This window comes from Budorcas taxicolor, chromosome 17 (assembly GCF_023091745.1).
Source record: "Budorcas taxicolor isolate Tak-1 chromosome 17, Takin1.1, whole genome shotgun sequence".
NCBI lineage: Eukaryota > Metazoa > Chordata > Mammalia > Artiodactyla > Bovidae > Budorcas > Budorcas taxicolor.
Genome location: NC_068926.1, coordinates 53,944,857 through 53,960,452, shown reverse-complemented (window position 1 = coordinate 53,960,452; position 15,596 = coordinate 53,944,857). Strand labels below are relative to the sequence as shown.

The 15,596-nt window shown below is 50.5% G+C and overlaps 1 protein-coding gene across 4 annotated transcripts in view; it reads right to left on the bottom strand.

The window, feature by feature from the left end:
- Positions 1 to 14,753, bottom strand: part of CAMKK2 (calcium/calmodulin dependent protein kinase kinase 2) — a 50,981-nt gene extending 36,228 nt beyond the window's left edge. For all 4 annotated transcript variants that reach the window (XM_052655094.1, XM_052655096.1, XM_052655095.1 and 1 more), the window contains exon 1: positions 14,669 to 14,753. The gene's annotated coding sequence lies outside the window, so the exon portion shown is untranslated. The remainder of the gene's footprint in view (positions 1 to 14,668) is intronic.
- Between the last annotated feature and the right edge of the window lie 843 nt (positions 14,754 to 15,596).

Sequence of the window (15,596 nt, the reverse complement as noted above, 5' to 3'; positions counted from 1 at the left end):
TGGTTGAGGGCCAGAGAAATGCAACCTGCCCTCTTGGGACAGTCCTCTGAGAAGTATTTATGGAATAATGTCTATGTATGCAATCTGGACCATGACTGGGCAGATGGGGGTCCCTTGAGGAGCAGGGAAAGACCACTGGGAACGGCATTAAGGAAATAAAAACAGCATCCTAGCCCAGACATGGCATGATTTATGAACCCACAGAGTTCCATGTAAAGGAATGACAAAGTACCCAATCATGTGACAAGATGCTCAGCCTCAGTTACAATAAGAGAAGTACAAATTCAAACTACAGGGAGAGTTTCCCTGGTGGTCCAGTGCTTAAGAGTCTGCCTTGCAATGCAGGGGACACGGGTTCGATCCCTGGTCCAGGAAGATTCCACATGCTGTGGGGCAACTAAGTCCATGCATCGCAACTACTAAGCCTGCGCTCCAGAGCCCACGAGCCACAGCCACTGAAGCCTGTGTGCCCTGGAGCCCGTGCTCTGCAACAAGAGAAGCCACCAAAATGAGAAGCCTCAGCAATGCAACTAGAGAGTAGCCCCTGCTCACCACACAGCCCAAAACAAATAAACCACAAGGAAATGGTCTGGTGGGTCATCAAAAAGTTAAATGTAGGATTATCATTGGACTTAGGAATTCCATATATATATATATATACACACACACACCCTAAAAACTTGAAAGCAAGGATTCAAACAGAAACTTATACACACATGTTCATGGCAGCATTATTCACAATAGCCAAAAGCGAGAAACATCTCAAGGGTCTATCAGTGGAAGAATGGATAAACAGAATGTGGTTTGTTTAGACAATAAAATATCATTCAGCTATAAAAAGGAATAACATTCTGACACGTGCTATAACATGGATGAGCCTTGGAAACATGCTAAGTGAAACAAACCAAACATTTAAAAAGCCAAATACTGTATGACTTCACTTAGATAACAGGCAAATTCAGAGAGACAGGGAGTTTAGAATAGAGGTTACCAGAGACTAGGGGAGAGGGAAACAGGGAGTCATTGCTTAAGAGGCACAGAGTTTCTGTTTGGGGTGAAGAAAAAGTTCAGGAAATGGATTAGCAGTGATGGCTGCACAACATTCTGAATGTAAACAGGACCACTGAATTGCACATCTGAAAGCGGTTAAAATGGTAAATTTTATGTTATATATATTTTACCAAAATTAAGAAAGTAATAATAAAACTACAAAAAAAAATACCTTTTTTCCAACTATCAGATTGGCAAAGACAAAAAATACAGTAACTGCACTATTTTCATGGAGAGGATGATCAATCCTAGAGGCAATCAACCCTGAATATTCATTGGAAGGACTGATACTAAAACTGAAGCTCCAATACTTTGGCCATCTGATGTGAAGAATCGACTCTTTGGAAAAGACCCTGATGCTGCAAAAGACTGAAGGCAAAAGAAGAAAGCAGCAGCAGAGGATGAGATAGTTGGATGGAATCACTGACTCAACAGACATGAGTTTGAACAAGCTCCGGAAGATGGTAAAGGATGGGGAAACCTGGCGTGCTGCAATCCATGAGGTCACAAAGAGTCAGACATGACTGAGCGACTGAACAACAACAAATGAATTAGTAGCATCCTTATGAAGGGAAATTCACCATTATCTAATAAAATTCCAAATGCACATACCTTTGACTTAGCAATTCTGTACCTGAGTATTTAGCCTATAGGCAATCTCACACATAAAAAATGATATACGTACAAGATTCTGTTGGTAGTGTGGTTTGAAATGACTATCCATGGTGGACTGAGTAAATAAAATGAGCTAATGTAGCCCAGGAGAAAATCATGCATTTATTTTAAAAGAGGTGACTCTGTACATCCTAATATGAGTTAGCTCCAGGACATGCTGTTACATGGAAAAAAACAAGGCACTAGCATGCTGCTGTTGGCACAGGGAGAAAGGACCATACATCCGTACATAATCGAGTATGCACAGCATATTTCTGAAAAGATACACAAGAAAATGAAAACAGTGGCCTCAAGAGAAGACAACTGGTTTGCAGAAGTCGGGCTGGGGGCCAGGGTGGGAGGGACCAAATTTTCACTATATTTACATTTACTCCTATAAAAGTAAGTATGCAAACAGTAACTATTCAGAAATGAATTTTTAAAAGAAAGTTAACTGTAACCACAAGAGGAATTAGGATGATCAGGCCTGACTGCAGGAGCAGTTGGAGGAGGGAACAGTTAACCCTGTCTCCTAACCCTGTGTCCTACTCTGGCTGTATCTGAGGAAAAAAATCATTAAATGGTTCCCCTGTCTTGGCTTTCTCTTCAGTGAAAGAACACAGCCTGAGTTCAGTGTTCTCCATAGTCCCAGTTGCTGTTACTTTACATATCCTTTTTATCATCTTTATTTCCCAGGAGTGGAAAAGCAGAGCCCCTGAAGTTTGACGGCCTGGGGTTGCAGCCTTGGTTTTCTTATCTATAAAACGGGCACTCACCCAAGAGTCATGAGGATTAACTGAGCTAAGAACTCAATATTCATGTTTGGTCCATGCTTAAAGTGCTCAAAAACCTCCTCTTCCAACAAAAACCTACTGAATGCCCACAACCTGCCAGGCTGTGTTCCAGAATGTTCTTCCTCCTGTGTGTGTTCTGTAGCCTTGGCATCGAGGGCCTGCCTCCCCTCCACAGGCCCGTCCTCCTTCCCAGGGCCACTTCTGACACGGCTGCAGAGTTCCTGAAAAGAAAACTAGTCTGGCAGCACCTGAGAAAGTTAATGGAGAATTTTTTTTTCTTGCCAACGGGAAAACAATTGCTTATCGATCGCCACTCCAGGCCAAGGACACCAAGCCATCCACTCCTGGCAAGGCTGCTTTTAATCAGTCCCCATGACAAGCTAGTGTCTGGCCTGTGCCTTGGCTCTCGAGGCCTGGAGGAGAAAGGAGGGGGAAAAAATGCACCTGCTGGGGCAGGAGCAGCGGTTGGGATGGAAGTGGGGACCCCTGTGCTGGAGGGGCAGGTGTGTCCAGGTCTCAAGAAAGAGCCCCAAGGGACACAAACCTCAGTGCCTCAAGGCCACTTGGAGGCCACTCACTGGGTCTGCAGCGAGGCTGGTAGGCAAGGCCTTTGGCCATTCAGCACCACTGACCCCATAGAGTCTAAGCCGAGTCTGATTAGTTTTAAGGTCACATATCCTCTGAGGTCACAGCCTTTAAAGCAGCTGACGAAAGTTATCAACACTGGGGGTGGAGGGTGGGGGGGTGGAATCACACAAAAGACAATGGTTTGCATTATAACAGCTATATCCAACTGAGCACTTCTTTACCAATCATGGTTAAGGCTCTGTCTAGGTTATCATTTAATCCTCACAGGCCCTCTGCAAGAGAGGGACAGCTAAGCATTCGATTTTGGGGGGGCAGGGTGGGAGAGCTGAGGTTTGAGAAAATTTGAAAAGTCCCCTCTTCGAGCCTCATGCCCAATCCGTGGGTCCTTCCCCAGGCCCTGAAGCCTCCCTACCGCCCTTGGCTGGCAACCCCTCCCTTGACTCCCTCCCCCTCACAGGTGGCTCAAATGGAGGACCAGAACCTTCCTGGAGCAGATGGACCGGGCTCCAGGCCAGGATGAAGGGAACACTCCTTCCTCTGCCAGGAAGCCAAGTGCACCGGCCTCCAGGAAACAGGACTGCTCCCGTTTCCTGGGGGCAGTTTCCAACCTGCCCTGCTTACCAAGTGCCAAGCCACCACCACAGGAGCCTCAGCACAGCAAGTAGCCAGCGAACGAGCCAGAGATATGCCCTGACCCACGTCACAGGGTCCTCTGCAGGCTCCCCAGAGGTCCCAGCAGACACTCTGGGACAACAGAGGGGCCCAAAATAGCTGTGCGGATGCTGCCAAGGCCAGAGACGATGTCCTCCCTGGGATAACAGGCTTGGCCAGCCACATCCTCTCTCACCTGGGGAAACTGAGGCTAGGGAAGTCCAAAAGGAAATTCATTCATCCATTCCTTCCTTCAACAAGTAACTACTGGGGACCTACTATATGCCAGATAAACAGAATATATGTAATTTCTGAAAAGCAGGTGCACAAGTGACTCTATAAGCACAAACTGGAGGAGAAAACCAGGATATCAAAGAGAACAACACAGCGACCCAGGGAGGAGGGCAGTCTGAGTGGGAGGGTCTGGGTCAAGAGAGGCCTCACTTGGGGCAGTTACGTTTCAGCTGAGACCAACATGGTGAGTATGTACTAAGGCGGCAACAACTTGTTCCAGGAGGAGGAAAGTGCTTCTGAGAAAGCTCTGCACCAGGAAAGAGGTGGGAGAGGGGAGGGAGCAGAAAGAAGACCCCTGGAGCTGAATGGGGCCGAGGGACAGTGGGCAGCTGGAGGGGCCAGAGCACAAGAACTTCATGGGAAGCTGATGGGAGCAGGCGGGGTGGCCCAGGCAAAGCCACAGAGGCCCCCCTCGGCACCTGTTATGGGTTATGGAATTGTGTCCCCCAAAAAAGGTACGCCAGAATCCTAATGCAATATGACTGGCATCCTTAAGAAAAGGGGGAAATCTGGACAGACCCACACGACATGGAGAATGCCATGAGAATGGGAAGGCAGAGCCTGGGCTCCTGCACCTACAAGTCAAGGAACACTCGAGACTGCCAACAGCCACCAGACATCAGAAGAGAGACAAGGAACAGCCCTGGGAAGAACCAGCCCTATAACACCTCCATCTGGGCCTTCTGGCCTCTGGGACCTCCAGCCTCTGGAACTTACGGCCTCTTGGGCTTCCGGCCTCCAGGACTGTGAGATAATGCATTTCTGTTGTTGAAGCTGCCCAGTCTGTGGCACTCTGTCATGGCAATCCTAGCAAACTAACACCGCTCCCCACCCAACCACACAAGCCTGCTGCCCCATAGGCCACGATGCAGAGGGTGTCTCCCAGAACTTAAGTGGGAGACCTGGGAGGCTCAGCTGTAGCAGCTGATGCAACGCTGAGACTTGACATCAGCTGGAATATTCCAGATTCTGGGCCTTGGCCCAGCCAAGCAGTCTTTATCAGACTCAGTGACACAGACTCTTAAAACTGCCTCTCCTTGTATAGTCTTTACTTTGGAGGCATTGAAACTGATCGTTTCCCCCAGAGACAAGGGTCCTTCCTTGACAGAGGACATGAGGGATGGTGCTGGCTTTTTCTTTTCTTTCTTTAATCTATTAGTTATTTATTTATTTTTGGCTGCGCTGCACAGCTTGCAGGATCTTAGTGCCCCGACCAGGGATTGAACCAGGGCCCTGAGCAGTGAAAGCACAGAGTCCTAACCACTGGACCACCAGGGAATTCCCATAGTGCTGGCTTTGGAGTGAACAGACTCCATCCCCATCACAGTCCCTGGAGCCAAAAGTCCCTCTCATGTGATGGCTGGCCACCCAATGTATTTTGCTTGGCCTACACTGTCTTTAAAACTATTTGAATGAGATGCCAACATTTCAGAGCCAGGAGATTTCAGATAAAAAATCAAAATGTCCAGTCTCTTGAAAAACTGAACACTGATAGCACTGGGCCTGAATTCTTTCCTGGCAACAACTCCCTGTACCTGTGGACAGTAGACACACTGGCTTGCATGCCACAGTCCTCACTGCTCCCCCTTGGCTTCCCAACGCCAAGGACAGGCTGAGTGCCATGTTACACATCCTCCTCCTTTTCCACCTCTCATCACCTATCCCACCGCTACAGGCCCTACTCTGAGATGCATTGGACCTTAGTGCTATAAAGGGCATGCATCAGTGATCACCTATTCCAACCATTTCATTTCACCAATGAGAAAAGGAAGGCTCAGACAGATTTATTGATTTGTCCAAAGTTACGCAGTGTTCCAAGCAGGGCTAAAACTGGTTGAGTTTTTCAGAAAGGGGCTAAAAATGCAGGTACAGCCTTGCAATGTCCACATATTGTGTCCAAAAGGAAGTCCAGGCTGAGCCAAAATCTCTATCAAAGAGGGATATCTAAGCCCATTCCTCTGGCTCCTTGACACTCCAACCTGTGTGAGAAGCGAGAATGTGAAGGTGCGGTGTCTTACACTGCTTGGGAAGATGTGCATGGGCACAGAGATATCAGTGCGACTTAACTTGTGAGGGCGTTGCCTTTCCCTTTCTTGTTTATTGGACTCCAGGACCAAGAACTTTCTAGAACACTGCCAGCACTCAATAAATACTGGCCAGAGGTCACTGTTTATTTTATTCATCCCAAGACCACTCAGAAGGTCAGACGCTTTCTTTAGCTGGCCTTGAATCCATCCAAGTTCCTTTAGTATGATAACAGCAGCCTGATTCACGTCTGGAACCGATCCTTCTGGGTCAAAGAGGACTCCGTGGAGCTGGCTGTGCTGTCAGCTTTCGGGGCTCCACTATGACTCAAGTCTGGTCAACTGGGCATCAATTGCTCTATTCAAGGGATTGTTTCAAGAGTGGACGTGTGACCCAAGTCAGTCTACTAAAGTCTTATTCTAGGATTCTGTGGAAGTATTAAGAATGTCTCTTTCTGTGGAACACAGAGCAGTGAAGATATACTTCTAGAGTTACCAGGGGCTTGACAGAACCCTTCATTAGAATGAAGCTGAGAGAGAGAGGAGAGAGACAAAAAAGAATTAAAGTTGGAGACACTGTGTGGCACCTGGATCCAGCCCTGCCTGAACCCCATGTATCCCCAGGAGTTTCTACTCTACATGAGCCAGTAAATTCCCATTTATTGCATAAGCTAGTTTGCAGTTGGTTTTCTGATATTTACAACCCAAAGTCCTAACAGATAAATGATACAGAGTTGATTGAGAGAAAAGCTTCTCCATTAAGCTCCCTGACAGATGATCAGTTCCCTACACTTTAAGGCTCCCAACCGGGCCAAACTGCCAAGCAGCTGAAACCCCTGACAGCCTTCACATTGACAGTTTGGCAGACACCAGCATTTTCAAATTGCTTTTCAATTTTTTTTAATTTTAACATGAAAAAAAAATCAAAAACAGGCAAGGAAAGGGCTTATCAACAGGGTGGAATGAACGGAAGAAACTGACTAGTATTTTTAACACAAGAATCAGCAAGTTGAGAAAGTGGCATTGACATATAACAGAGGGAGCTATATAACGGAGGGAGCTCAGCCTGCCAGTCTGTGATGACCTAGAGGGGTGGGAAGGGGAGAGGGTAGGGAAACTCAAGAGGGAGGGGATATATACAGAATTAAGGCTGATTCACGTTGTTGTAGGCAGATACCAACACAACATGGTAAAGCAATTTTCTTCCAATTAAAAAAAATTTTTTTAATGACATCACTATAGCAGCAGCCATAGTAGTTGTAGATGCAATAATAGTGATAACTAGCACCCCACTCCAGCACTCTTGCCTGGCAAATCCCATGGACAGAGGAGCCTGGTGGGCTGCAGTCAATGGGGTCGCTGGGAGTTGGACACGACTGAGCGACTTCACTTTCACTTTTCACTTTCATGCACTGGAGAAGGAAATGGCAACCCACTCCAGTGTTCTTGCCTGAAGAATCCCAGGGATGGGGGAGCCCGGTGGGCGGCCGTCTCTGGGGTCGCACAGGGTCGGACATGACTTAGCAGCAGCAGTCTTTAGTGCTGGCCGAGTGGCAGGCACTGCACCGTGATACATGGTACATGTATCATCTCATTTAATCATCACAACAACCTTATGTGTTAGGTACTATTATCATGCTTATCTCACAGATAAGGAAAACTGAAACACAGAATCTGAGTAGCTTGTACCAAATCACACAGTGATTTGGGAAAGTACAGGTGTGAAATCAAAGGCTCCCAGAGAGGGGGGAGCATCTGTGATCAAGGGCACAGCCCTTCTTCTTAGCTGGTGACCTTGAGGATAACAATGCCTACCTCACCTACCACCACACAGGTCCCTGCACACAGCAAATGCTCCCTAAATAGAAGCTATTGCCAAGAAAGCACTTCAGTGGCTATCAAGTTCAAGCCCCTTTAATTTATATTAAGATAATTTTTTTTCTAATTACACCATGCTAACTTAACTCTTTCCATCTTCCCTTCTAATTCTTATCCATATGCATCACTTTTTACAAAATTAAAAGCAGAATGTGCCTATAATTTCACATCCTTGTTTATCTATGTCAAGAATTTTGCACATACTCTCACAGCTTTCATAATCAACACACTAGGGCTTCAAAAGTAGTGGTTGAGACCCAGGGAGGTGAGATGACCTCTCCTAGGCAGCCCAGCAGGTCCCAGGCTAGGCTAGGGTATGACCCCTGACCCCTGCAGTGTCCCCTTCTGCCCTGGATGCTGGTGGAGTAAGAACCTCCACTGTCTTAAGAGTTCCTAGACAGCTACTGTTAGGTCAATAATGAAGTATCGCAGAGAGAGAGAGCATCCCCCATCTCATGCCAGGTACCTAAGGCCAGGTGTGTGCAGATGGTCCTTGCCTTGAGGAGCACGAATGAATGGGTAAGTGTGGGTGTGGATGTTGGGGGTATCTAGAAAAGTGAGGTAGGAATCATCTTACTTCCTCTTCTCCCACTGAATCCCTCCCAGTCTTTTACTGAACCTAAGGAAGAAGTCCTGCAGTTCATGGGGTCCCAAAAAGAGCCGGACATGACTAAACAACAAGGAAGAAGTGGGAAACAATTGAAAGTTCAATTTGTAACGAAAAGAAAAAGACTTGACTCTAACATTCTGCAACCTGACAAATCAGAGGGAAGGGGCCAACTGGGAATTTACAGGCATCCGGGCCTCGCCCACTGACAGCCCTTCTCCCTTCCTCTTTCCTGCTGTTTGGAGGTGATGCTAAATCTAGCTTCCTTCCTTCCCAGCTTCCAGCACAAAGCAGTGCCAGCCAGGGGCAAAGAAGGGCTGGAAGCTGGCTCTGGGGTTCCAATCATGTTGCCCACACTTGGACCCAGACGGCAGTAGAACTGTCTGTGAAAAAATCTAAATAAAATCTCTGACAGAGGCCTTAATGGCAAAATCCCGAAGCGGTTTTAAAAACTCACAAAGGAGGTGTCCTTTCCTCCACACCCTGCCCCCCCACCAAACCACTGGTTCCCCAGTTAAACTTCTCCAACAGAGGCTTATCTCAGGCACCTCCCACTGTGTGCCTTCCCCACCCCCCCCAACTCACTTCCCACCCCCCCACACTCACTTCCCACCACCCCCACTCACTTCCCACCCCCACTCACTTTCCACCCCCCCACACTTACTTCCTACCCCATGCCCAAGCAAGAGGGGCAGAGGGGAAAGACCTTGGCCTCCCTCCCCATTTCCTTGGGAGACTTTCAATGTCTCCTCTCCAGGTTGGAATTAGCATTTTTATCTCTGCAACCACCATCTCTCAACTATTTACAGAAGCCAACAGGGATAAAGATGGACAACATAAAAATAGTTGCTCAGCAGCTTTCTGGGGGTGAGGAGGGTAGGGGCACAACAGACTCTTCCTATTTTCTTTCTTCTTTCCTTTTCAAAAAGGAAAAATGCTAGAATTGTTCATCTTTTCCAAACTGATCCTCAACAGTTCCAGACCGCTCACTCAGGCACTCCTTAGGGACAAGGATCAAGTCCCAGCATCCCTTGGTTCCCAGGACGGAGCTTGTCGCCAGCCCCTCCCAAAAGTGTGGGTTCAGTGAAAGATCATCAGCGCCCTGCTCTGCCTTATTTCTGCCCCTGGGCCTCCTTCCAGCCTTCAAAAACCATGAGCCAGTCAACAACGAAATGTTTTTTTCCTCTATCCACTTTTTTACCCATCCTTCAAATGTTTCATAATTGACAAGAAAAATTCAGCAGCAACACTACACACACGACTGAAACTGAAAACACTGGCAGCTAAAATAATTCCTTTCCCGTTTTGGTCACTAGCACCCCGCAGCAGGGAATGCCAGAGGTCTTTTCTGTGAAGTCAAACAGCGCTCCTTTTAAATATGCCCTTCTTTTTGGTTTTATCAAGGAAGGGATCCAATCAGAGAAGGAAGAAAAAAGTAACCATTCAAAATCTTTTTTTTTTTTTTTTGAGAGCACAACCATTTGGAAATCATTTCCACACCATAATCTCCCGGGGAAGGTTGATTCCACTCCATGAGAACATTGGCATCATTTGGCAGCATAAGGAGGCCAAGGGAGACATGAGTGCTCAGGATGAGAAGGCATGTCAGGAAACTATACAGGTCTCAGGGGACTTGGGCCTTGATTTTCTCACCTGTAAAATGGAGCTGCAGCAACCTAGCTAGAGGGTAGCTGTAGAGTCAATCTTCTAGAAAAATGCCCAGCATACAACATGGCCCATAAGCAATGCTCTCTCTAAAAACACTACGTTCTCCCTTCTTCTCTGTGCTCCAATTTTCCCAGCCATCATATAGGAGGAGTTGAGGGGATGGAATTCTCTGGGCTTCCTCCCAGCTCATTGATCACATCACTCTATTTCCATGTTCTTGGTGGGCTTTCCTGGCAAAGCTATCAGGACCTGAGCTGACTCCACACCTGGCCACAGGGTTGCCAGGACCATCTGTCTGGTGAGGCTTTCTCTACTCTGTGGATTTCCTTACCTGGAAAAGGATCTCACAAAATATATACCAATAAAATCACACAGGAACCTGCACTTAACAAATCATGACTGAAATGAAGGAAACTGAATAAAATCCAGGCTCTCCCTGTAAATGACACTGTGAGCTGACCTGGGAAGTGATGGGCTTAGACTGGAGCTAGGAGGTGACGTGAGAGAGTTTTGAAAAGTAAGGGAGTTTCCTTGTTCCAGGAAGCTAGTCTCCAGCTGATTTCTGAGAACCTTTGTTCCATCACTTTCTCCCAGCAAACAGAGTGACAAAGTAATGTCTTGTACCCAGAAGTTTATTAGTTGGGGGCTGCGGAGGCAAAGAAAAGTACAAAGTTTAAGAAGCTTAAGAAAGTACAAAGACCTTAAGAAGCTCTTATGGGGCTTCCCTGGTGATCCAGTTGATGGGAATCCACCTACCAATAATCCAGGAAGACTCTACATGCCACAGGGCAACTAAGCCACAACTTCTGAGCCGGAGCTCTTGAGCCCAAGCTCTTGAGCCCATGCTCTACAATAAGAGAAGCCACCGCAGTGAGAAGCCCACACACCCCAACTAGAGAATAGCCCCTGCTCACCGCAATGAGAGAAAGCCCAAGTGCAGCAATGAGGACCCAGTCCAGCCAAAAATAAGTAAATTAATTAATTAAAATTTTAAAAAGAAAAGAAGAAGCTCTTATGGCAGAAACAATACAAGTGTCAGTCAACAGATGAATGGATAAACAAAATATGTTGTATCCATACACAGATTATTCAGTCATAGAAAGGAAGCACTGATATATTCTACAACAAGGGTCAACCTTGAAAATATTATGTTCATTGAAAGCCAGACACAATAGGTCCTACATTCCTAACAGGTCAGTATATAACAAGCACAGCCTGAAGGGAGAAAAGTCAGTTCCCAAAGGGAATTGGCGATTTCCTCAACTTTCCAGTTAGGAAGGCACAGAAGTGAGGCTGAAGGCTGCTGCAGCGCAGTGGAGCCCGCATCTGGGTTATCTGGCCCAGCCCAAAGGGGAGGAGCTACTGGCAAAAGCAAAACATCTGTGCAAAATAGCAAAACAAGGCCCTCTGACCCAAAGGAAAATCTGAAATAGCATTTGCCCACAATCCCCGGCATCAGGAAACGAGAACCATACGCTTCCCACAACCACCATGATCCTGAACGAGCTACTCAGCCTCTCCAAGCCCATCCATGAAATGGGTTCATGATGCAGTCACGGCAACTCTGTGGCCCACGTTAAAATCTCAGCCAAAAAGCCTTGAAAACAGGCTTGGCCTGCCCCACCCGCCCATCCCTTCCTCCTGAGACAGGCGCTTCCCCACCAACCAGCCCATCTGGGAAGCAGTTCTCAAGAAGAGGATTCCAGGTTACTCCAGAAAGTTCCCTCTGTTACGTCATTCCATCCTACTCCCCTCCCCTCCTCCTATCCAATCTCCACTTTTCAGCCCATCCTTCAAAGTTCAGCACGAATGACACCTCCTTCAGGAAGCCTCTTGTATTCACTCCTGCCAGAAGGGATTTCTCCAGAAACCCCACTGCCCTCTGCTTCCTCATTCGCACAGCACTTATTCCTCCCGGTATATCTCAGCAGGAGCACTCTTAGCGATTTACGGCAGGGCAGTTCTTCACGCCTGCTGTGAATCTGGCCTGCCTGCAGGATATCTGGCATCCCCAGCTTCTGTCTACCAGAAGTCAGGAGTGCTCAGCTTCCTTTTGACAACCAAAAGTCACCCCCACACTTCTCCAAATGCTCACCAGGAAGGTGGAAACACCTCTGATGAGAACTACTGCATAGTTATTAGTGAACATACTTGTCTACCAGCCCATTAACAACCTGGAAACAAACACAAGCCCAAGTCGATCAGCATCACCACCGTGGCACCTCAGGCTGTTTTAGCAAACATTTCTGGGTTCCTCAAGAAGCCTAGGGCAGCCTTGCAAAGGCCTCTGTTCTAGAACAGGTGGTAAAGTGCACAGGCTTTAGGACCACAACCTGGGTTGGCTGTGTGACCCTGGGCAAGTTACTTAGCCTCCCTGAGCCTTTCTATAAAATGGGCTAACTCCTTGCTAGCTAACTCTTAGCAAACGGCCTAACTCCTGCAGAATTGTTTTTAGCCTCAGTTTCCTCATCTCTACTACAATGGAGATAAAAATCCCCACCCTACAAGATTTTGGTAGGCAATAAATGGGATAATGCCTGCAACACACAGTATAGTATGTAACACATGCTCTCAGTCAATCAGTCATGTCTGACTCTTTGTGACCCCATGGACTGTAGCCCATGGAATTTTCCAGGCAAGAATACTGGAGCAGGTTGCCATTTCCTCCTCCAGGGGATCCTCCCAACCCAGGGATTGAACCTGCTTTGCCAGACAGATTCTTTACTACTGAGCCATCTGGGAAGCCCATCTAACACATAGTAAGAACTCCATAAATGCTGGTTGTGAACACTATTATTATTATCCAAGTTAAGTGAAGTGAAGTCGCTCAGTCGTGTCTGACTCTTTGCGACCCCATGGACAGCAGGCTCCTCTTCTAGGCAAGAGTACTGGAGTGGGTTGCCATTTCCTTCTCCAGGGACTCTTCCCAACCTAGGGATCAAACCCAGGTCTCCCGCATTGTAGACAGATGCCTTACCGTCTGAGCCACCAGGGAAGTCATTATCCAAGTTAGGGGCCCATCAAATGATGGGCATTACTTTTTATCACAAAAACAGGCTGTGCCCTCTCCCTACAAAAGGCTGCTCTCTATACAGGAAGGGTTTAGGACCCGCGGTACGGAAAGAAGTTCCAGGACCCACCAGGAAGCATGCACAGTTTGTTCTTAAGTTGAATGTTTTTGTGAGGCGCTTTGGGGAGGTGGGGTGCAGGGGGCGGGGAGGTAACTCCCGCAAAGCCCTCCCCGTGTTGCTGCCTCTGCCTCCTCCTAGGAACAAGGGACTCTGTGGGGACACAGCTATCTACTGCTCTCTCCCCTGGGGGCAGAGCCACCTGAGGGGGGTGGTAAATGACAGCAAAGCTCTAACGCACAGAAGTTTCTATCTCTAGGGCTGTGGGAACTTCCACACTGAGGAAGGTAAAAGTTGTCCCTAAGGAGGAGGGCACTGCGCGACCCACCCCGGGCCAGCGTGCCCCTCTTACTGCGGGCACCGAGATCCCCGGCCCCGCAGGCATCATCCCTCTGCCCCAACCTTAGCAAGGAGATAGGAGGGGCTTCGGCGCCACCTCTTCAGCGCCAAGTGAGAGCAGCAGGGCCGCTGGCAGAGCTGTGAAAACACCCCGCTTCCCAAACTGGGCAGTGCAGGGGGTGGGGAAGCCAGGAAAAGCGCAAGGCTGGAACCGGGCGTCGGGCGGGGCGGCGGGGGGGGGGGGCGCGCGGCGGGCAGCCCAGGCACCGAGACCAAAGCTGAGCGGGGACCGGGCCCTGTATCCCCGCGTCCCCAAGAGTCAGGTGGAGGGTACCGGCGAAGGCACCTCCCAGCGTTCACAGAATGCAGCGGCCCCGAGGTGAATTTAGGTCAAAAAAAGACCGAGCCTGTGAGGTTCCGGCTGAGAGAAGGGGGCGGGGGCAGAGAGGGCCAACAGAGGAGAGGCTGAGGGGTCCCGGGTCCCACAGCAGCCGGTCCAGGGTCCCGCCGCCAGATGTCCAACCCACCGCGGCGCCGGTGTGCACCCCCTCGAGACAAGAAGGGAGCGGGGATGGGCCGCTCAAAGTCTGTCAGCCCTCTCCGCCTGCGCGCCCCGGCTTTCGCCACCTGTCAAACGCGAGGGGGTGGGCCTAGGCCACCTCCGAAATCCTTAACTGCCCCGACCGCCGGTGACAACGGTTCCAAACTCCGGGACCGCCCCTGCCACCCTGGGCCGGGCGCGGCCCAGCCGAGGCGGCCACCCCCAGGCCCCCTGCGTCTTCGGGGCGCCGAAGGGGCGCCGGGGGCCGCGTCCCCACGTGGCGGGGCGTGGGGCGGCGCACGTGGGGTCCCCTCGGCTTCGGGAACCCGGGGTCGGCCTCAGGGCTTTGTCTGCAATCCGGGCCGTGGTCCTGCACCCTGAGAGGAAGAGGGCGCCCGCCGGGGCTGCGGCGGCCGTGTCCCCCGCCCGCGGCCCAGCTCCCGCCGGCTCACCTGGGCTCCACGCTGCCGCCGCCGCCGCCTCCCGCGCTCTGCGTCCCCCGCTCGGCTCCGCTCGGCTCGGCGCGGCCGCGCGCTCCTCTCCGCGGCCCTGGCGGGCGCGCGGGGGGCGGGGAGGGAGGAGCCGGCGGGTCCCGGCTCGGGCGCGACGCGGCCGCGGGCTGCGCAGAGATTGGCTGCGGCCTCTGGAAACCCCGGCGCGAAGCCAGCCGCGCCCGCCGCGCGCCCCCGAGGGCTCGGCCGCGCGCCGAGGAGGGGAAGGAGGCGGGAGCCTGAGGAGACGAAAAGTAGCGGCGAGGCTGAGGGCAGGGAGAAGACAGGGGAGGAGGCGGAGGAGAGGGAAGTGAGGCAGGGCCTGGAGCGGGGTCAGGAGAGGTTGCGGACCCGCGAGGAGGGCAGAGACCTGCCGGGGCGCGGGAGCGCGGGAGACAGCGCTGCAACTTTGCCTCCGCCCGCGGCGTCACCTGCCCGTCTTCTCCCCGCCGCGACCGCGGCACTTCGCGCAGGCCGGACGTGCCGGCTGAGCTCGCTTCGTTTAGTCAAACGCGGGGACTGCGGGGCGGTGGCTGAGCCACGGAAACTTCCCCAAACCTGCGAGTCACCCGCGGCCCCGCCTCGAGGCTCGGCTTACGTCCCCGGCTGCTACCCCTACCCCAGGCGCCCGGCGGTGGATGTGGCCTGGATTTCGGGTCAGCACTCGTTCGGGGGACCCCCTTCCGTCCCCGCCTCCCCAGAGACCGCTGCTCGGGGGGGCCCCCGCTAAAGGCTGGGGACTGTGTTCCTTTCCCACCGCCACTCCACCTGAATGTACCGAACTACAGGAAACCCAATGAAGTTCTGGCTTTCCCAAAGACTACTTGAGATGCTTTTTGTGACATACATCATATTCTTCCCAAACATTTTACCCCTTTGGCGCCTGACT